The sequence below is a fragment of the Tympanuchus pallidicinctus genome, unplaced genomic scaffold (genome assembly GCF_026119805.1).
Source record: "Tympanuchus pallidicinctus isolate F22 unplaced genomic scaffold, pur_lepc_1.0 scaffold15, whole genome shotgun sequence".
NCBI classification, from domain to species: Eukaryota; Metazoa; Chordata; class Aves; order Galliformes; family Phasianidae; genus Tympanuchus; species Tympanuchus pallidicinctus.
Genome location: NW_026294669.1, coordinates 27,542,970 through 27,564,241, shown reverse-complemented (window position 1 = coordinate 27,564,241; position 21,272 = coordinate 27,542,970). Strand labels below are relative to the sequence as shown.

General features: G+C 41.4%; 1 protein-coding gene across 6 annotated transcripts in view; it reads left to right on the top strand.

The window, feature by feature from the left end:
* Positions 1-21,272, top strand: part of SLC39A10 (solute carrier family 39 member 10) — a 213,437-nt gene that overhangs the window by 157,834 nt on the left and 34,331 nt on the right. The window contains exon 1 of one of the 6 annotated variants that reach the window (XM_052675027.1): positions 6,807-6,904. The exons of 4 other annotated variants lie outside the window; for them this stretch is intronic. The gene's annotated coding sequence lies outside the window, so the exon portion shown is untranslated. Of the gene's footprint in view, positions 1-6,806; positions 6,905-15,716; positions 15,881-21,272 lie in introns of those variants that run through there. One more of the 6 variants, XM_052675025.1, reaches the window with a different exon arrangement.

Below are 21,272 nucleotides of genomic sequence, written 5' to 3'. Positions count from 1 at the left end.
ACCTCCGGTTAATAAGAACCCAGTCCAGGCTCAGATGTGAAGGAGCTGGTAGACCATTACACCTCCCCTTCTGTCAGTGAGAGCAAGGCAGTGCATTAGCTATTCACTCTAGATGTCTTCTATTACAATTCTCAAATGCGTACCGATTGATACAAAGTTTGTTCTGCAGAATATCAGAATTTCAAAATTTGAGGTTTTTTACTAGTCTTGGTATTGTGTTGGTCAAAAAGAATTATTGCTTTAATTCCATTTGGATAAAGGATGCCTGCCACATCCTCAACAAGTTCACTATGACTTTTATAGGTATGCAATCCCATTGCCTTCTCCAATTTCTCATAATTGATTTGTGATTCTTGAAGAAAACTGCAAGAAGCAGGGACTAATGGGAGAGAAATTTGCCCACTTTCACTCTCCACCTTCAGAAAATCCGTACCTGAATAGAAGTCTGTGGTAAAGATTTTCATTGGTAAAGAAGGATGAAGGGAAGTACAGAAAAACACAAAACTTGTAACTCAAATGAGTCAGACTGTGCTGACTACCCAGATGAAGGACACTGCAGGTATTCTTTGCACAAATGCTCTAACTGTTTCCTCTCTAACTGCGGGGCAATGTCAGACACAATGCTGCTCAACCCATATCTCTTTATCTCTTCATAATTATTCTCTTAACCTTGAGCTTTCCTCTCTCATACGAAAGAATAAAGCACCCTGGATTTGCGTAGACAGGTTGTCAGTGCTTTGTAGAGGAGCACTATTCTTGCTGCTGCACGAAACATCACGTAATAGTGGAATTAAACTAGTCTGAAGATGCAGCATCCAGCATCTGCCCACAACAGAGAAAGAAAAATCACTGCTGGACTTAAAACTTCAACTTTACTGCCTCAAAGGGTGGTTGTTGTGGTTGGTTGGTTGGTTGTTTTCCTGCATTTCATTCTGTCTAGAAATTCAGACCTTTAGCAGCCTGTAGTAATGACCACAATAAAAGCACATGTTGTGTTTATTCTTCAATGTCAAGTAAATAAAATAGCCCTTTACTAATTTACCTCTTTATTTTTGAAATCTTAGATTAGTCATTATTAATCCAAATCACTGTTTGAAAACATTATTGTTGTCCACCAAAAGTAAATGGAAATTATTCCACAGACATCACAGCACACTGAAACAAGTAAATTAATAATGATTATTCTAGTGCTCATTTGTCTATTTTGGGATATACTGAAAGCAGCATTCTCACATGTTTCTTGTGAAATAATTCAGAAAAAAATAAGTCACTTTTGGAATTTTTTTTAACACTGCAGTTTTAAATTTGCAAAGTCTCTCAGTAAGTAGCTTACATTTGAATATATGAATAAATGTTCTGAGTAAGAAAAGAGAAGAAAATACTACTGTTAATTTTAGTCCATGTGCAACAATTGAGAGTAATCTTAAACCAACCAGTAACTTCCACAACAGACATATCTCTCTGGAAAAAGCGTGGTAATCAATACAGATTGTGTATGTAACACAATATCTTCAGATTTCTACCAGGTAACAAAAATAAATGTTAGTCTCTCAATTTGTTGATCATTTAAGCCAGCTATAATGCTCCAATGTTTTGATGAAAAAATAATCATTTGAGAAGTGTCAATCAAAGAAGACTGGGTGTATTAACAGCTGAATGCTGCATACCTATTAGGGCTGACTGATCTCTGTGAACATGTCTTCTTATGCGTCAGCTAGAAAGCCGTCTTCCTAGAAAGCCATCCTCAGGGCACAGATAGTTTTCTATTTCTGCTGAGCTGCCTTAATCAGTTCAGAGATGGAAGCTCACCAGATTACAGTATTTTATTTCCTTAATTACAAGATGTTTGCTCCATTCTTCTCCCGCTAGACCATTTACCCTTGATTCCAGCTCTGTATTAAATGTTTTTAGATATGGGGTTATTTAGGTATTAGTGAAGCAGAATCCATTTTGACTGTGAGCAATTAAGAGAAGGCGCGCATCTGATCCCTGGAAAGGAGTTGTTGCACTAGTTTCTGAGCCAATGCTCATTAGACATTCTTGTAAGGCTGCAGACATTGGTGGAGTAATGATGGCTTAGCTTTGCAAAAGGTATTTGTCCAGACTAATAGCTCTTCCTGACAGAATCAGAATTATTATAACCTGCTCTACAGCTGTTAAATGTAGAATTACAATAGTTAGACCCAGTTCCTTTTTTCCCACACAAATTCTAGTCAGGAGAGTTGTGAGAGCATCAGGTTTTGTTTATTATTCAACATCATATATGGATGAACTGTAGCAAAGTGGCATTAGGCTTTGGTTCACGGTTCCAGTGAAGTCCCTGAATAGGGCAATCCATAAAAAGCTGGTTTGGACTTATAGAAAAGGCCACAATCTCACTTCTCATGTTGCACAACTTGATTTAAAATACATCTTAAAGATTCCTGTAAACACTTGCAAAGGTCAGACTAAAATGACACAGTCGTTCAAACGAGAAGCAGCTTCTGCAACGTGTGGCTTTATGTCCATGGCCGCGTCTCAGGAATTCCATGAAACTAGTATCGATGGTTTCTGGTAGATGTGTTGAAATATTGCCTCCAGCAAGAAAGCTGAATAGCTGAAAAACTGAGTAGTTACCTGTATCATGGTCTGAAGGGTTCATCATGCAACGCTCCTCCCTCCCCTCAGGAGAAAGGTGAGGGGGAAAAGGAAGAGGGGAAAAAAAAATTTTAAAAAATCAATTGAGATAGGAGAAGCTAATTTATTAAAAGGAATGTGAGATAATGCAAAATTATTAACAGTAGTACATCAAAACAAACCAAAAATAAAATGAGAAGAGAGAAAGAGTCAGTGTGTTAGTCCAAATCTTTATTGGCAGGCCCTTCGTGGCTCATCGCCTGAAAAAGACAGAAGAGCTCTTCCCCCCTTACCCAGAATCAGAAATCACATGGAGGCTCCTGGAAAATGCAGTACATCCCAGTATATCTTCCTCTTGGCGAGTCAGAACTCATGCGAAGCTGCTAGAGAAACCAGGAAGTAGCTCTGCAGTGCACTGTGCCTCTGCACCCAAACAGCCTGTCATGGTGTCATGATATGGAATACTGATAAAACCAGGATGTGCTTGATTTTCAGTCTTAAGAATGAGGAGAATAATGCGATTGGCTAATCAGTGTTGTATTTAGTGTTGCCAAAGTGCACAAACGTAGTGCTGCCATCCCTGTCAGCACTCTCTGATGAAAGATCAAAGAACTCACTGCTAGTTTAGGCTTTGTGCTCAGGAAGAAAACACTGAGTTTCTAACTGGTGTTATGTTTTGTAAAATAAAGTGCCATTTATGTAATAGGCATTTCCAGTTCCGGGACTAAGGTGCTGGAGCTGAAATTACCTGTATTGTGAGCTGCTCTGAGTATAGATTTTGTTTGTTTGTTTTCCCCTGTAGATCTAGAACCAGGAGATTTTAGTGGATTTAAAATTAACGAAGTTATTAACATAAACACAGAGTAATAGTAAGAAAATTCTCCAAACTTTGAAAAAATGCAAGTGCACGTGCTTTTAGACACACCATAACATACCCCTGTATTGCTACTTGGTTCCGTTGTGCCTTAACCTGGCAGGCAGCTCAGCACTATGCAGCCATTTTCTTACTCCCCTCTCAGTGGGAAGAGGGAGAGAATCGGGGAAAAAAAGTAAAACTTGTATTAAGCTGTTTTTATTTCATCTCACAGGAGTGTAAGTGCTGCTTGGCAACTCAAACAACAGTGGCCACTAGTAAAAATAATTCAATCTCACCTGAAACTCAGAAAGGTTCATATTATTTATTTTCTTTTATGTATTGTTTTACTTCTAGTGGTAGTTTGCCTATGAGTTTTACTTCAAAATTTCGGGGGAAGATGCCTTTTTAATATATTTGCAGATTGTAGACAAATATGTATGACTCCATTTGGCTCCTCCATGTGTGACGATATGGATGACAACAGTTTCATTTACTTGATACCCTGCTGGTTCCCAGATAGACTGTTTCCTATAGCTGGTCTACAGGAGTGCACCCTAAAGTAAAGGAAAGTAAATTTTTCTACAAAGTGGTCAAACAAGAAGAACTTGCTACAAAGTGTAACTTTTTAATAACGCCCTCTAAGCACAAAAATGAAGGTAAAGCAAAGAAGCAATGTATTTTAAAGGCAGACAGTACATCATTTCTGCAGCATCTATAGCACATACTTTTCTGCAGCTTCTGACAGCTGAAAGCACTGAAACATGTTGCTTACAATGAAAGAGATAATTCAAAGAAGTAAAAGCTAAAACAATTTTCTTGAGAGTGTAAGATGGTAAAGAGACTTGCAAGGATCTCTACGAGAAAGAAAGCAGGCCATGGCAATTAAGTGACAGCTGTCCACTACTGCTTCATCATAGACGAGTTGTTTTTTTGTTGTTTGTTTTACATTTTTCTCATCCATTTTATTTTTAATACTTTATTGAACTTGAAAACTGAAGTTTGCAATTTAGCCCAGGTATTATGGAAGCGAGCATATTTTTAGTAGATTTGAGATCAGCCATTTGAACGCTGCTTTTTTCAAAGAGCCACAAAGTAAACAGGTACTTCTCAGCACAGTGAAGAGATCCGAAAGTCTCAAATAGAAAGAACCAGTGCAATCATGGTTCAGAATGATTTCAGTATGAAGTATTCAATTAAAAAAAAAAAAAAAAAAAAAAAAAAAAAAACAAAACAAGCAGACATTATATTGTTACACTGCAGCATACTTGACAGAATTCAGGATTTTCTTCTAATGTATGCAGTGTACTTAAAGAATGGACATGGCTTTCAAAATGCCTGGCTTTTTGCCACTATCAGTCTCCAGAAGTGGCAGAATCTGGACAAAACAGGAATGCTTGGCAGTGTCCCTACACCCTCATACTACTTTCATGTCTCTGCATTCCACTGCCAAGGCTCTTTGCCACATTCACTATATAGTCACCGTATTTTTCAGTAATGATTGTGACATGCAAAGGATATGACTCATCAATACCCTAGAGCCTGTGCCTCACTCCTAACATGTTTGTGTTTCCATTGATTTCAAGGGGCTCCTAAGCATCTGAGTCAAGGCAAATCCTTGCCTGTATAAGCGTGGGAACACTATTTAAACTCGTGAATTGGAGCCTGACAAAGTTTCAGTACTGTGTTCCTCTATAAATTTGTTTTATCATCATTTTCAGTTAACAGTGAAAACCAGCCCTCCTTTAGGCTCAGTAGGTGACCATGGGAGATTATTGCCTTAGGGTAATGGAAACCAAGTAATCTTTCTTCCACATTCTCTTGGAACTTTACCAACCAGCAGCACAATGGGGGGTGGAGGGAGGAAAGTCACATCCCATTGTCTGAACCTGACTTGCTGTCCCCTATTGAACATTAGTGTACATTTTTCTAAGGGCTTAGAGATTTATCAGATGGAAAGCTGCTTTCTGCCAAAAAAGTTCTTAGTGTATGCACAGTAAAGAAAATTCTATCATTTACGTGTAATTCTCTGGTATTTAAGCACATCTGTAATCATTCGTACCTCGTAGTCTGTGGATGCTTTGCAGTAGCTAAAATTAATTTGTATTACGTTTTAGCTTAAAACATTTCAGCAAAGTAGTCTCGCTTTGGATATCTCAAAGAGATGCCTTTTAAAACCCTTTTTAAAGGCATGAAACCAGTGTTGAAATAAGTTCTCTAAAACAGCTCTAGCAGTCAGCTTTTTTTTTTTTTTTTTTTTTTTTTTTTTTTTTTGAGGGAGTTTGCTGGTATCTGGTTTTGCTTCTTCAAGGATATGACACAGTGAAACAAAAGGAAAACATTTTTTGTTTCCTTTCTGAACTTACATTAACAACCCGCTTTCTTCCGAAAACAGACGACAGTTTCAGGACCACGTAAATATTATTACTAAGCTTTAAATGCCCTGAAAACAATGTCAGGATAAAGCAAACGGTCCACAGAGCAGATGCTATGCTTATTAGCAGCACCATGACAGTGTGTATCACTGTGTCAGCACAAATAGGAAACTCTTCTCAAACCATCTCTTCCTGGGTAATGCTGAAGGAAAACTGTTTTAAACTCATTAGTATCTCAGGAGCAGAACGCATACATATTCCATGTCCCTTGCCTCCCCATACAGGCAGTCTCTGGTCAGTCACTTCGGAGGTCTGTGCTGAGGAGAGCCAGTGAGTTGTGGGGACAGAGCTTCAGCTTTGAATCTGAGCTCTTATCAACAGTTTTTCTTACAGATTCCTCTGTGAGATCTATAGCATTAACAGCAGTGGACTATTGTGAACACGTCCCTGTCTAGTGAACATCTCTGTCGACGAGATTATGTTAGCATAAAGAATGATTCTGTTTTGCCTCAGGAGTTCATTGACTTTTGAGATGAATGCTGTTCCTGTGCTGTTACACAGTGTGACTCAAATGGTGTTTCAAAAGGAAAAGATGCACTGCTTTTTATACACCCCACTCTCTCCTGCAAAAATCAGTTTTCTCTACTTCAAGTTTCAGATTGCACTGAAAACTCTCAGCAACACCCTCTGAAAAAGCAGCGCTCTGCTGCTTCTCTGTTGGCAGTATTTGGCCCTTTTGCACTGCACACGCCTCAGTACTCAACAGCCCCAAGTTCTGTGAAGTGTTCTGAAGCGTCCTCCTGTGAAAACAGCAGCTCTGGTTTTAGTACTACAGCACTGTGATAATATTGGTTTTACTAGCTCAAAGTTCAATTTCTGTGTAATAATAAATAAAAAAGCCCTGCTCGTACAGCTCTTTAAAAAGAAAACTGCAGAGATAGCAGCTTTTCACACTGAGGGAAGTGATTATAGGTCGTGCAAGTGAGGAAGACAAGAAAGAGGGAAATGACAAGAATCAGACACTTTTGCCCTGCACGATGAATTTGGCACTCAGCACTGTGTAAGTGGATGATCTGCTCCTTAGAGGGAGGGGGCACATGACTGGCAGTTCTTTTTCTGATTCACTGCTTTTTAGAGGTTGCAATAACCAACACTACTTTCTTCTAATTAGCGGTACCTGTGATATCGTTGTCTATTTTGCTGGGACGAACATTAATATGCCTTCATTTTAGGGTAGGGAGGGTAAGTTATATTAAAACATAAGCCCTCTCAGAATGACAGCATGGAATTCCAGTCTTCCTATGCTATGAATTTGACACAATCTGTATATAGATAACGTTATCCTGGAATTGCACTGTCCAGATTGGTACTTCTGGTCATTTGAGCTAAGTTTCAGATAAGCTTGTCAGCAGGCTTTAGGATGGGTATTTCCTAGAATCTGACCTCTGCTTCACATGGGAATTTGGCAATTAATCAGCCCCAACCAGGTATGCCTGATTTAGCGGTCGGCAACCCTGACCACAACAGGTTCTGTGACTCTATGATTCTATGACCTGAGCAGTCTGTTTTGAAGTAACAGGCTTGCCTAAAATATTCCTAGCTTCTTTGCAAAGTATTACTTAGTATTGAGTTTATTTTAGCTTCTCTTTGGTTTTAAGGAACAGTGTCTTGGAGCTCCTTCATTGTGTTATCTGCCAAAGGATGCTACGTTGTGCTTCAAAAAATACCTCTCAGTTTTTTAGTGAATTGGAAATTAGGTAGATTAAGGCCTTGCAAACTTCAAATTTTATTTGCAGTTAATCCGTCAGATTTGTTTCTCATTTAGCCTTTAATTGAAAAATAATTCTGAAAATTTTAATGAAAATACACTATTACAGAGTAGTAGAGACTCTACTTTATAACTGCTCATTGTAAAGAACATCTTTTGTCTGTTTACCATTTAGTTTTAAGTGTCCTTTTCCAGCTGCTTTACCAAATAGAGGCATGAATTCAGTCTTGTATGTTTTTCTTGGGAAAGTATACAATTATTTCATTAGCTGTACCACGGTGGCACATTTCTTGTGGTGTATATAGGAATGAATTTTCAGTTATTAAGGGGAAGGTAAGTGATAAACGAAGAAAAGGCTATGTGTGAGAGGTAGCAAACGTAAATATTGTGAATGAAATCAAGTATTTTCAAGCATAACTTGTTTATTTTCAGTTTCAGTGCAGTCAAAATCGGTATCAAGCTTGCTTGAGGCTTTTTTGCTTCCCTTGCGTTTGACAGTCCATTTGTTATCTCTGTAATTAATGCTATCTCTGTATTAATGCTATAATATGCCATTATTTTTGTTCCAGTTGGTTACTGGCATTCCCACTCTCAAGTCTCCTCAGAGCTCTCATGATGCTCTCACACCTGCCAAATGCATCATCTGACATGTCAGCAAAGACGCATGACACTGTCCCCTCTTCTGCAAGCAGGCTGTCTAGTCCCACGCTCATTTGAGGATGTGGTTTAAACCTCTCTTCCTTGTCCAACAGAAAACAGGATACATTCATCACTACTACTTTGTCCTGCTGCTATAGCTCAGTCTTACTGCAGTTCTGTTTTATGTAAGTCATCAAGTGAGGCTGTGAAGCCATACAGATAAAAAATAGCAATGGAGCGTGGCCTCCCTCTTGCTCTGCCTCTCTTCTCAGCTTTAAGCTGTGTGTATTCACATGAACCTTCCTCCCCATGGTATTTCAGTGATATTCACCTCAGACTTTCACGTCTTGTCATTTGAGCCATGTTCTGTGCTTCATCGTTATTGTACACTTTGCAAAGATGCAATTAGCAGAGTGGTGTGCTTAGGCTGCTACTGTACAGGCTGTATAATTAGAAGGATGGAAAGAGATAATCACAAATAAGTGAAACGTTTACCTGTGTTCTAGGCTTGCAAAAACAAAACAAAATGAACTCCAAAGGGAGTAATCTCCAGAAAGAGATCCTTCCCCAGTGGCAGTCAGCCAGTTAGCACGTGACTAGGGTGCTAACTTAAGTAGGGTCTAGGAGAGGTGCAGCCAGGCTCCACCCCTCCTTGTCACACAGCTGAACTGCCTTCACCTGTGCTCCCATACCTGACTCAGTCCTTGCCTCAGGTGATCAATCAGGTGATCAAAAATGTGACTCAACAGTTCCCATACAGTTGTCTATCTCAGCAGAAGTTTACTTTCTTCTCTATAGCTGTTCAAGCTTGAAGTCACACTCTTACTTGTGTCACTAAAACTGTAATTACAATCCAATTGCGCAAAACATCTGTGGGCAGCAATGTGCTAAATAAAGCTACAACACCTAGTAGTGCTGTGAAATGCTTATAGTGAAAGATCTGGAAATTGAGGTGTTTCCTAATGTAATTCATAATCCTGGTACCCCTTTATCTTTAGAAATTGGGGGCTTTAACATGCTTTTCCATTGCAGAATACGAGTGAAACAAATTTTAAAATAATAAAAAAATAGAGGGAGGGGGAACACAACAACAGCAACTTCAGTAGATACCAGCATTTCAAAGAGAGGTGGTGTACTTTCAAAGTTGCTAGGACCTTGAAGGCCAGCATCCATCTTCTCCCTTCAATTATTATATATAGTATTAGCAGGCATGGAAGGATCAACACAGCAAAGCTTAAGCTCACTCTTTTATGAGTTAGTTGTGCTCCCTAAGCAGAAGGACAGTTAGCAATAACTTTGAGTTTGAGAGTCTTCCTGCTGGTTTTACATTTTCCTATGGTACAGTTAACTTAAAAACAAACAGGCCTAAGAAATATTCCATTCATAATTTGTTTTATTTCTACAAACTGTATCTGTGGTGCTTCTTTTCTCTCAGAGTTCATGTTCTTGTTATCTCTGTGGATGTCCCTTTGATGCTTAAATTCTATGATAAAGAAGGCATGAGGCATCAACAACATCCTCTGCTGTCCATTCAAGCTTATGTTACTGAAGCATATCCATAGTAGATTTTAGTAATGCCCCTTCCACTGTTGAAATTGCATAGTCCCTCCTCAGGCATTCAAAACAGGTAGAACAGAAACTTAAGGATATCCTGGCATTCCAGTTCCACCTGTTGATGTTGAAGGAATTGCATTCATTTAAAATTTGTCATTTCCACTTCCACATGTAACAGAAGTGCCAGAAATGGGGAACTTCACACCAGTTGCTGACTAAAATCTAGCTGCGCTTTTATGGCTCATTAGATCTTGGTTATAAGTAAATACTGCTAATCATTAAAGTGGAGGTTAAAAATTGGCAGGGACTGACATAAAGGATACTGACTTTCATTTTCTTACTTCAGTCTGTTCGCTGATCCTTTCAAATAATGTCGAGGAGAGTAATGTTAGTCGCTCCCATTCTATTTGAGAAGAGGGTGTAAAATTCCTGAACTTGTAAAGAGATTACATTAAAGTCAATATTTCCTTTTCAGCAAGGTGGGTCAGTTCTGGAATCAATCCAGTTTTCTTTTATAAATACAAGCCTTTAGAGGAATTTTCAGTCCACTCCACCTAGCCAGCTAACAGAGTTTGTTAAATGTTTTGAACCCTGCACGGCTCCGGCAGAGAATATCCTATATTTATTGATACAGAGGCTTTTTGTGGTTGGGAACATGAGTTCTTTGTGCTCAGCAGTCTCACACTAGTCATGTGCTAAAGGAAGCAGCTGACCACAGTGCCTTTTCATTTCATTATGCCTTTTTACTATCTTGTCCTAAAAAAGTTTTCCAACGTTATCAGATAGGTCAATCCCAAACCTATGTTCTACTTACTTGTTATAAGAATGGAAAGGCTGAAGAATAACTGGTGCAACGAAGCACTATGAACTGTATGTCTGACAAATCATACAATACAGCAGATGGTCTGGGTCATATCTTTGGTATGAAGACAGACTCTAAAAGTGACTCTGTGTCTGAAACTAGTGCTATACAAAAAAATACCACAAAGAACAGGTGTCTTCAACAGTCAGGAAGGAAAGAGAAAAGTAAACAAACATTCTGGGGAGGAAGAAGGCTGTGACACATTGTCCTTACTTTTAGTATCTTCCATTTTGAATCTTCTCCCATCCCTGCTACAGCAAACCTGCTGAGTCTCTGATCCAGGGAAGGGCTTTGAGCTGCTTTAGATAAGCAAGTCTAGCAAGTGGTGCTAAAAGAAATAACAACACAGTAAAGTCACAGTCATTTAGACAAAGTTTTCCCAGAAAAAGTCTTGCTGTGGATAAGTGAAACTAGCATTTGCTAGCTTTGCAAAATGAACGGAATAGCTACAAGTCAATCTGGCTTCTGTCCAACTGCAGAAAAAAGTCTGTGTGAGGAACAAATACTTCAGTTGTTGCTGCAGCATCACACACCCTTTCACTTATGTCCTTTGATGTTTGTGTAACCTTAAGTCTACAGCCAATGAAAAAGGTTTTAATATTTTTTCACTAAAAATGCCAGTGCATGTTAAAAACAAAAACAGACAAGAAAAGAAAACACAAACACAAAGCCAAACCCTTTCCCGCAGTAGTCTAATAAGTTCTGAAACAAACTTCCTTTTAATCTATTTCTTGTTTTGGCATGCAAAAAAAAAAAAAAAAAAACAAAACCACAAGCTTCTGTTTAAATGTGTTTCCCATCAATATTTACACTAGTGCCATATTTAAAATTACACACAGCAAGTCACTGACACTAACACTTCTGCTTCAAAACCTACACGTGCCTATACAAGTATATATGCTGTCCTGTATATATGCTGTCCTTATGGGGGAGTATATGCATATTGTTGTATGGGAAGAAGGGTAAAGATTTGTTCTTTTAAGAACAACAACACAGTTCAAATATATTTTCCCTTTTTGTCCCATCTTACAAGTAATGAAACTTTCAAATGGTCCTTTTTGGTTGGTGCAAAACTAACCAGACTTACTTTAAATTATCATCGGAATTTCTACCAGTAATACCAATCAGAATTTAATAAACAAATCTACCAAAGAAAAGCTTAAGCAAGATCACCCAGTTCAGCAGGAATATGGAGAAAAAAAAACATACAGTCTCTAGAACAACTGCCATTTTGATATACTGCCTTGAAATAAATAAACTTGGCCTTTAAATTCAACACAAGCAAGCCAAGTCATCCTGAGGCACTGAAATCCCCTGGAGGACATCTCTGCCTGTTTCCAAGCATGAGCTTTAATCTTACAGTCACTACTTACTTGTGGTGATATTTAAGCTCATCCAGATGCTTAAATACCTTCACTTATGTCCTTGCAGAGTTTTTTTTATGTGTCAGTACCTAATCTCATTCTCCTCTGGGAATGAGTACTTACCAGACTGCTATACTGAATACTGAAAGTTCAGTAAAATTAACTACACATGGTTATATGGTACACTGGTAAATTCAAAACAGAGGAGACAAATCTCAACATTTTGATATCCAGAGTAAGAAATTATGTAACAAGGAAAGAAAATGTCTTCTATGTGATTCCATGATACTTCTTTTCAGCAGTTCTTATCAGCATACTTCTGAGTAAAGCCTCCTGTAGTAAAGCTCTTTCATTACAAATAAATTTGGTAAAATTTCTCTGCTTGACTAGCAGGCCTTGTCCTGTTAGCCATTCTCTGTCTCCTCAAGGTTAGTTCTGCCCACTTGCTATCTCCATGAAAGTCTCTGACAAGCTGAACAGGTAACAGTCAAATAAGAAATAGCATTTCTGACTTTGATTCAGGCTCTTAAAATAAGTGAAAAGCAAGAACAAAAGCTGTAACAGTTAAAGAACAGGAAAGGAAATAAAGTAAAGCACAAAACCAGGTATGCTGGCACTCAAATTTGCCCTGAATTCTGATGAAATCCTTGGCCAAGGTTACAGATGTTTGTGAATGAAGGAGCAATTTGATTCTTTGAGCCATCATCTGCTGTTTATCTTGCTCCACAGCTTCTGCTCTAAACAGTTTTTCCTGTATTCCCACAATCATCCTGGCTGCTTCTTTAGACATCAGTATTTCAAATGTAATAAAAAGATGAATTTGCCAGGGACTTTTGCTTTAAGGGCACAAAACTTAGTTTTGGGAACAAGTCATGACAATGGACGATGTGTCAACACCTTCAACTACAAGCTTTCCAAGCAAACTTCTCTTGGTTAAGATTTTTTTTTTCGTTATTATCGTTGCTAATCCTGAGTGGATACTTCCCCAAGGGCTCTTCCTTTAGCTTACATTCAGAAACAAAAAGTAAGAACAGAAGCCTTGTGCAGAATGTGTAACTGGACATAAGAATGTAAGTGGAAGCAAAACATAAATCTGCCTTTTAAATTAGCAGTGAATAAAAACTTTCTCGTAAACAAACAACTTATATGTACTCATAGATAAGTCTCCTTATTTAAGTTTTCTATTCCCCACATGTAGTTGGGTTTTAGAAAGGGAGAACAGGAAATCAGTGTATGAGATCTCTCAAATTCCATCCAACCTTGCATTTCTCTTTAGGCCTGGATCTTGTATTCGAAACATAATTCTACATCTCTTCTCTTGCTTTACTGTAATTTGTGGCAACACAACTAGCTGACCTAAACCCAGATCTGATGGCCAAGTGTTCTGTGGAACATAGGAAAGGGGAAGAGGGCAAAGCACGCTTCTGAAACTGGAGATGGGTGTCCAGACAGGGCCTCATTCTGAGAGGAGCCCTACTAGAAGCCCTAGTCTGCTTTTGCAGCATTGTACCACAAACACACATCCACATCACTTAGCAGAATACATTCCCATCCTGCAACCCAATGTACAAGCATGTACTGTTCAGTTGTACTCAAAAAGTGCCCAGTGAGAAAAGGGGAGGTGGAGGGGAGGAGGGAAAGTGAGTTCTTTTATGAAATCATGGTAACATATCACTCTGTTTATAAAACCTGAAGAATCGGTCTAGATCTGCTGCGTGCATTTGTGTTGTACCAAGCACTCCCGCAGAGCTGGCTTCCCAGCTTTGTTTTACAAGCTTCCCTGCAGCACAGAAAGTTGTTTCACGTGCTTTACAGGGAAATGTACTTCTCATAGCGATGCGTGATTTAAGTTTTTGTTCTTGGTTTGTGAAACTGAGCTGTAGAAACTTGTACTTCCCTGCTCACAGCAGGGGAGTTGGAACTAGACGATCTTAAAGGTCCCCCCGAACCTAAGCCATTCTGATTCCTTCGAGTATCTATGCACAAGCAGCTTGTGTACTAAAATATGCAATTAACACTATAGAGAAGTAACCTCACAGCATGGGACGATGTACTTTAGGATAGATGTCTAATGATCAATGTCAGAATCAGGTCTGTACTGTATTTGCTACACCAAATAGCTGAGAGAAAGGGCCTGCTTTGAGGCAGAAATTATTCCAACTACCATAAAACAATCTGGGGCAGGTATAGGCCCTCCAAATCACTTTAGCAGTCCCCAAACCTTGACCTAAACAATGGCTCTCAGATTATAACGAATATTCATAGAGAAGCCATCTTATCTGGAAAATCTTGCTGTTGGTGGTTTTGCTGTTGTTGTGTTTTGTTTTTCTCCATGACTTCAGTTTTCTGGTTATGTGATTTTTCCGGGAGACACGGAGATACCAACTTTCTTTCATGTTACGTGCACGTTGTATTTTTAGTATTTAAGACTGTCTTTGGATTCCAGAGATATGTTGCCAAGCCAAAATTTACTTCAGAAGGCCATTGCAGTGAGATAAGCCTTGGGCTGAGGTAGGACTGCAAGTAGGATTGGCTCTGGTTCTGCCAGGCCGGACCTAGGGCAGTACAGATGTGCCAGCCAGCTCCGCAGAGGAACATGCTTGGAAAGCGGGAGGTGGATTATTTCAGCTCCATAAAAGGAGAGTCTGTGAGAAACATGTGTGCCTCTTACACCAAAAAGAGGGGAGGTCTGAAGCCTGCTAGGGTAGCATCACTTGGTTTTGGAGAAAAAAATCATGCAAATTTCTCAGAAATAAAAAGGAAATGACTTAAATCGTATGTGACGTGTTCAACTGCACGTCAGCCTTTGAGTAGGCTTTCTATACATTGCCATTACAAAGTAAGCCAGTTTGTTTAAGCAGCATTTGAGGTGAAGTTGCTGTATGTTCTGGGTCTTACAGCATAAACCAAAATGTCTAATGAGCCGCGGCGCTGTTCCGGTAAAGGGTTTAATCTACATAAGGTATTACGTATGTTTGTTGAGCCCTACGACTGCTACGACTTTGTTGAGGAATCAAATATATTGTGATCATGGGCCGCATCTCCATCTCGAGTAGAGGACACGCTTATCACGCAGATAGCAGCTTTGTTTCACGAGTAAGCCTGACGGACTCGCTGCGTTCCGTCAGCCAGGACAGCGCGAGTCTTTCCTGGCGAGATCCCGGGGTGACGGCCGAGCCGCGCTCCCCGAACACCGCCGACACTCCGCTCGGCGGCCGCTGAATAAAGGCCCGGCCCCGGCACACACTCAAGCCGCAGGCCGCGCGGCCACGGCAGCACGCAGGCCGCCCGCAGCCGGGCGGGGGGCTCTCGGCTGGGTACGCGCCCGGGCCCGGCTTCACTCAGCTGCCGCGCAGGGGAGATACGAGGTTGCCGGTCGGGGCTAGTCCGAGCGATCCACCCGTGGCTCCGCGATAGCCGGTATCGCCCGGCGAGCTCCTTTCGGAGCGAGCGGTACAGCGCAGCCCGAAGCCGGGGCTGCGTGAGGCTCGGTTCCCATATCTGCGCTCCGCGCCGCCGCCCGGCCCCGCTCGCTTGAGTGATGAGCGCAAGGCGCCGCAGGGAGGGGAGGGGGAGCGCTACGCCATTTTCGTAGCCGGTGGAGTAGGGGAGGGGGAAGCGAGGCGCGGGGGAAGAGGAGGAAATGGCTCCGCATTGGGCCGGGCGGGCTGCGGGGACGCGATCCGCACGGTGCGTAGGGGTGAGCGGGGCGAGCGCGCCGGGGGTTGGCGTAGCGGTGGTTGGCGAATAGCGTAGCGGCGGCGGCGGCAGGAGCTGCAGGAGGAGGAGGAGGCGCCGCGGCGGTTTGGTACCGAGCGGAGAGGGAGATGCACACGGCACTCGAGTGAGGTAGCTATAAAACCCCATTTGTTTACATTCCCTCCCCCACAAGCGGCCGGCGCGGCGGTGCGGGTGGCGGCCGGCTTGGGCCGGCTGCAGGGGGGGGGGCCCGGGGTTGCGGACGAGGAGCGGGAGCCGGCGGGCACTAGCGGACGTCTCCTTCGCCGCGATGCGGAGCAGCGGGTGGGGGGCACGGCGGCGCGGCCGCCTCGTGACGTGGCGGTGCCGGACCCGCCGGGTGGGCGAGGGGCCGGGGGCGGCGGGGGCCGCCGTGCTCCGAGGCGGCGGAGTGCGAGCCGGTCCCTCGCCCGCTTTCCCCGTCCTCCCGGGGCGGCCACGCGGCAGGTAAAGCCGTCCGCCCGCAGCGGGGGCGCAGAACGCGGCGGTTCCAGGCCGCTGCGGGGGGCGCCGTAGGGCCCGCAGCTGCCGGCCGGGCCCGCCGCCCCGGGAGGCGGTGCGGCTTTTCCTTCTCGGTGTCGCCGCTTCCCTCGCCCTCCTTCCGAGCGTAAACGCGGGCTGGGAGCGCCCCGTCCCCCGGAGCCGTCCGCCCGCGGCCACGTGGAGCCCCGCGGCCGGCTGCGAGGTGCTGCTCTCTACGAGATAGGAGCGCGGGCGGCGAGGCGTGAGAGCGGGCTGCGGCCCGCGGGGCTCGGCGGTGGGCCGTGGTGGGTGGGGGCGGTGAGCGAGGCGGGCGGTTGTCCTCCTGGGCCTGAAGTTCGCCTTAGCGTGGGTAGAAACTGCAGTCAGGCTGTGTAACTTGTATGCAACCCCAAACAATCAAGGTAAGCCGAGGGGAGTCAGGAGGTGCTGTCGTTGGCTGGAGTCTAATGTGCACGGAAATGAGGAGCTTCCTGTACTCTCACCTGTGCTTAACCTGCGTCGGTGGGTGCTGAATGTGGAGCCTTTGGAATAAAGCTGTTCCAAGAAGTCTTCCGTTTCTTTCGTCTTTTTTGTTTTGTGTAATGTCTGTAACTGCTCATTCTTAATCCCGTGTTTCTGATGTGTAAACACTTGGATTTATGAATTACAACCAATTCTTGAGCTGGAAATAATTGTTCTCTTGCACTAACTGTACATCTATATGTAACAGTAAGTAATTGTGGGTTTGTTTGTTTGTTTTTTTTAATATGTCACATCATAGTACTCGGAGAGCCTGCGGTAGATGAAGGCTGGTACAGCTCTGAGAACTGCACAGAGCAAGGCCTGGCTTTTGGAAATGTGGAAATGATTGTCCCATTAACAGCAGTGGTTCGTGGGAGTGTGTTCTGGTGTTCTTCTGCATAGTAGTAATGCATACAATGGCATTCAAATGAAAAGCACGAAAAATGGGTCCTGAGAGATTCGAAGGAAAATAAAAGAGCACACACTTGGATTTTACTTGAGAATGCACTTTCCATTGGATGTGTAGAAGAATAGGAATTCCCTGTAGACTGGTGAGATGTGCTGCTCTAATTCCAAATCAGATGTTAGGTTTTACTGACAGTTACTTCATAGGCTGATACTCTTGTGGCTATAGAAGAAAACAGCTTGCTAAAGATCTGTGGTTCCTGATACTTTTTGAAAATGTGTGATGTGGATTTTCCTGATTAGATTTTTGTTTTAAAATAAATGTTTCAATTGTTGCCTCATAGCACTTCTTAAACTGCTTCCAACACCTTCATATTTGGAAGGAAAGAAGCATGCAGCCATGCAGTGTATTTAGAGAATAGAGCCTGTGTACAGACCATGAATAAGTTGTGTACGTTCACGTGTGTGTAAATGAAATAAGTGGCAATTCCTTGTGGACATTGCACTAGTGTCTACTAAAGGTGCAGGTTGAAGAGATGGACGCAGTTTCCTGTCTGGAATAGGCAATGAGAAAGGAGATTCTGCCTGCATAACTTTCTGCACAACAGGGAAGGTGTTTAAATGAATGTGCCTTGGTTTCGTGTAGAATTTTTGTGCTTTTCAGTCTGTCTTAAGAAACAGATGCATCCCTCAGACAGTGTATCCACACGTTAATGTAAAATGAACTGCAAAAAGTAGTGCAGATATATTCACAAGCTGAGCTATTGCATGTTTGTTTCTCCCATTACGAAGAAAAAAAATTACAGTGAATCATGGTCACTGGGGAGTGTTCTGGAACCTTTGCTTCCCATTAAAAAAAGCACAAATCCCTGCAGTGATGATCTTTGTCTCCTCCAGTGGCTGGTCATTATCTGATTTGAAACTTAAGCGTGACGTGACGTCACAATATGCATCTTCTAAAGTGACACTGAGGAGAGGCAGCAGGATACTGATTGCATATGGTACTTGGGTTTTACACATTAATAAATCATTTCCTTTGAATATTCGATAGGAAACCTTGGTAAGATACGAGCTTTGTGTAGTTTGATTTGGGCAAAATGAAGTTTGTGTTCGCACATGGGAAAGTTAGTACTTTACAACCTGGCACAAAAGATTTCTTTTGTGGTCTTCGCTAAGTACATCAAGCAACTGTTATTAAGTTATTTATATTCATAAGAGATCATCTGAGAAACAGTAGTTGGTCCAAGTAGGAAGGAACTTTGAGGTGGTGCACAGATCACATGATATTAAGCTTGGGTGTATGTACAGACCTGAAGGAAGCATGCTTGGGCCTGTTTATTTTTGCTATTCTGTTTTAATGGCGTTTGATCATGATTTTTGTCTTCTGTAGCGAGTTTGGTCTCATCTTCGCCACAGTTTTTACAGAAATAGAAGTTAACTTGAATATACGATGGGCATTTGATAACTTTTCTAAAGCCATATTATCTTTTTCATCAAGTGGAATTATTAAATTAGAATTACACAAGCCACTTAAAATCTGAGCTCAATAGAAGTTTTTCCTGTAAGCTAAGGTTTAGTCCTTAAATGTGGTGAAAGGTCCTGGTAACTTAACAGACTGCAGTGTGGAATAAAGGCATGAGCAACAAGACGATATTAGAAAAGAAATCTTACTGCCACTTTCTTCCCAGTTTGTCAGTCAGCTGTCAGAACGCTGGCTGTTATGTTTCAGCACATTTCAGGATTGTCAAATGAATGTCAAATTCTGACTTGCTTCTTAGCACACCTAGAAATGTCATCAGAAGTTTCAAAGAAGAAAAGCTAGATTATGATTCTGTTGTCTTTGTGAAAGTATGCTTTTCATAGAGTTGAGATTTAGGTGCAGAGGGAGTTCTGACTGTGCTAAGGATTGAAGAATTCATGCCTTTGGGGAATCAATTTCTGTTCTAATTTAAAGAAGAACAGTATAATTTCCTCTTGTTCTGTGAGAGTCCAACTTAAAGAGCGAATATTTGTAATATAATTTGATTATTTGTGAAGTATTTCTCTTTAGACTGCTGTAGTTATCTTAATTGAGAACCAGAGATTTTTATCTTGCTGATTAGGGCTTGGTGATGTGGATAAATTTGAGATTGTTTTTAGTTCATTCTTAAATTGCGACTGAGGTATTTAAGTGTGAGTAATAACATATGATAAAGTAGTGTGTATAAATTAGGTGAAGCTAATAAAAAAGGACAAATTTTAAGTTTCCAAAACTGATCAAAATACTGAAAAGTGTTCTGTTAGCATTGTAATCTCCTAGGTGAGAGAAGGGTGCACTCATCTTTCATCCACCTGTTCAGAATGTTCCATGTGATGCTGCATCGTTACCGTCTCTCCAAGGGTTGTTTTGTTTGTTTTTTTTGATGTAACATAAATGTAAGGAGTAAAAAAGAAAGGAAAAAAACGTGTTTTAAGTCGCTTAGGTTTTTTGTTACCTCTTATGCCTGTCTAGTCCCTGTACAGATGTTAATGTCCCCAAGCAGGAAGCCAGTGTGAAAGATAGCAGAGATCATGGTTTCCTAAGGCTTGTTTCAAAAGCATAAAAATAAGGGATGTTGAAGTTAGATGTGGGACGTTGTGCCCATGCTGGGGAACGTGCTTTATTAGACTAGAAATGTTTTCATCTTTTGGGTGTTGCATTGTGGTGCCTCATCGGTGACTTTGTACTTTCTGACTTGCCTCTTATTGCAGAGAAGGAATGACTCAGCTGCCTTTTCTGTCTCAGCTGCTGCTGACCTATGAGCTTCATTCTTATCTTACTACCACATTTTCTATAGCTTGCTGATTCCAAAAACAGTATGCTGAGAGTGAAGATAGTCTGCTCATTATACTAATGGAAAATTAGACTGCTGTAGAAACTGATACGTCATTTTTACTGGGTAGTCTGTTGGAGAACCTGCGTGTAAGAAACAGTGAGATTTCTTTTCTAATATCATCTTGTTGCTCATGCCCTTATTCCATACTGCAGTTTGTTAAGTTACCAGGACCTTTCATCACGTTTAAGGACCAAACCTTAGCTTACAGGAAAGCTTCTATTGAGCTCAGATTTCAATAAAATCACCAAGGTTAGAAGAGATCTCCAAAATCATCCAGTTCAGCTGTCCACCTACCACCAATATTTCTCACTAAATCATGTTCCCTTAGTGTATATGTTTCTTGAACATCTTTGAAGACGGTGACTCCACCACTTCCCAAGACAGCCCATTACAGTGCCTGGCAGTTCATTCGGAGAAGACATTTTTCCTAACGTGCAGCCTGAATCTCCCCTGGCACAACTGGAGGCCATTTCCTTTAGATGTATCAATAATCACACGAGAGGAGAGGCTGACTCCCCCCTCAGCCCACCCTCTTTTCAGGCAGTTGTAGAGAGCTACAAGGTCGCCTTGAGTTTCCTCTTCTCCATACTGAGCAATCCCAGTTCTCAAGTAGCAGGTTTAAAGTGTGTACAATTTGGGGACATTAACTAGAAATAAGTGAGAAGAGCATTAAGTTCTCAAGAGGTAGGAAGTACAGAAAGTTGAAGTCGTCATGCATTTGTTTCAGTGCTTGAGTGACAAGATGTAATTTAGTAGTCATTCGTATTAGGTAGCTAAATCAATGTTGAATTGAGATGATTATAATGGAAGTAATTGAATAACGGTGTTCATGTCTGAAAGTCATACATCAAACGAAGTTCTGGAAGAGTATTCACATGGTTAGACTTTTTGTAAGATAAAAAGCCAATGTAAGATAAAAACTCTTCGGAGTGAGTATGTGCAGAGGAGGTTGTATGCAAAAGTGCGGGATTTGCATAAAGTTACAAATGTATTCCAGTAGAGGTCTTGTCCACCAAATTCTGGCTCGGTGTTTCTGCTGGTTGTTTACTTTATGAAGTTCCCAGTCACATCTCTAAGTAAATAGCACAATAATAAAACTTTTGTTACTGATAGGTGCCCCTACAATTTACATGTTAAGATCCATGTCTCAAGGTGAGTTGATTTTTACTGCACTCATAAAGTGATCTCTGTACATTTTTATTGCATGTGCATTTTTATTACTGCAGTGCAGTGATTATTAATGGATGAAAAAAAAATGT